Consider the following 1516-nt stretch of genomic DNA (forward strand, 5'->3'; position numbering starts at 1 on the left):
CCACACCACACCACACCACACCACACCACACTACTCTACACTACACCACACCACGCCACACCACACCACACCACACCACACCGCACCACTCCACACTAGACTGCATCACGCCGAGTGGAGTGATAAATGTGTCAGCGGTTAACTTGTTCGTGACCAACGTATTATTGTCATTCATAACAAATGTTAGTAGCAATCGTGCTAATAATAAAATGCTAGTCGTAAACGTTTAATATATATATAATTTTGTCAGTGATAAATGTTTAATGTGTCCAAGATATACGTTTAAGGGTCCTGCGGATTCTCGAAAAATGTCCATTCGTTGCACATTGCGAAGTATGACGTCACTATGCGGTGAAGGGAGACGTGTGGGAAAAATCTTCTCTTTTGCATACCTGCAGCCGTGCGATTGGTGGAAACTTTCTTAGTGTGCACGGGGCATAAGGGGTAAATATATCATTGATAAACATATTAGTGATAAACGTTTCACTAACAAACGGGTTTGAGATATATTTGATGGACACAATTGTTTCACTAATAAACGTGCTAATGATAAATATACAACTGATACACTTGCTGGAGATAAACGTGCTTCTGATAAACGTGCTAGAGATAAACGTTCCACAAATAAACATGCCACTGATAAACATGGCAGATATAAAATTGCCACTGATAAACGTGCTATTGATAAACATGCCACAGATAAACGTGCTAGTGATAAACATTGCACTGATAAACGTGCTGGTGATAAACATACCACTGATAAACGTTCTGGTGATAAACATGCAACTGATGAATGGATTACAGATAAATCTGTAGAGACAAGTTTACTAAACATAACTGCCAGTAGTAAAAAGCGTTTGTCTGTACTTCAAGCAAACACATTGGAAGGAAAAACGCTGTTTAAGAAGATGGTACGTATCTTTCCTTTTATTGTTTAAAAGCCTGCGAAGTTTCAACATTTCGAGCGTGCATGTACGCATGGACAAAAAGTGGCCATAAATCCGTTTGAATGGGCCCGTTTAAACATATCTTAAGAACAATCATGTCTCTCTGCGAACTTTGAAATAATCTCAGAAAATCAAATCCGGATTTCCCGCGTGTGTGGGGAATTTCTGTTTTCTTTTGTTTTTGTTTTTGTGTTTGTAATTTCCTAATCTCCTAAGGTCTTCAAATTTCGTTATGGATCAAATCTATGACACAATGCGATTAAAAAAATCCTGGCTTTATCGCTTGAACGCGAGATACGCGCAAAATCTTGTCAAAGTCTGTTTTTACATTAAAGAGATAGGACACTGTGCTCTATTTGTTGCTGCATGAATTTGCAAAACGCCCAGAGCATGTGATCTGTAATTGATTTGAGAGATATATAAAGGTCCCTATTATTATTAGCAGTAGTAGTATAGCAGCAGCAGCAGCAGCAGCAGCAGTAGTAGTAGTAGTAGTAGTAGTAGTAGTAGTAGTAGTGGTAGTGGTGGTGGTGGTGGTGGTGGTGATAATCTTCGTCGTCGTCGTCATC

General features: G+C 39.2%; 1 protein-coding gene across 1 annotated transcript in view; it reads left to right on the forward strand.

Moving 5' to 3' along the window:
- Positions 1-1516, forward strand: part of LOC101854078 — a gene marked incomplete at its 5' end in the record, with an annotated part of 88966 nt that overhangs the window by 40015 nt on the left and 47435 nt on the right.

This window comes from Aplysia californica, unplaced genomic scaffold (assembly GCF_000002075.1).
Source record: "Aplysia californica isolate F4 #8 unplaced genomic scaffold, AplCal3.0 scaffold00135, whole genome shotgun sequence".
In the NCBI taxonomy this organism is placed as follows: Eukaryota; Metazoa; Mollusca; class Gastropoda; order Aplysiida; family Aplysiidae; genus Aplysia; species Aplysia californica.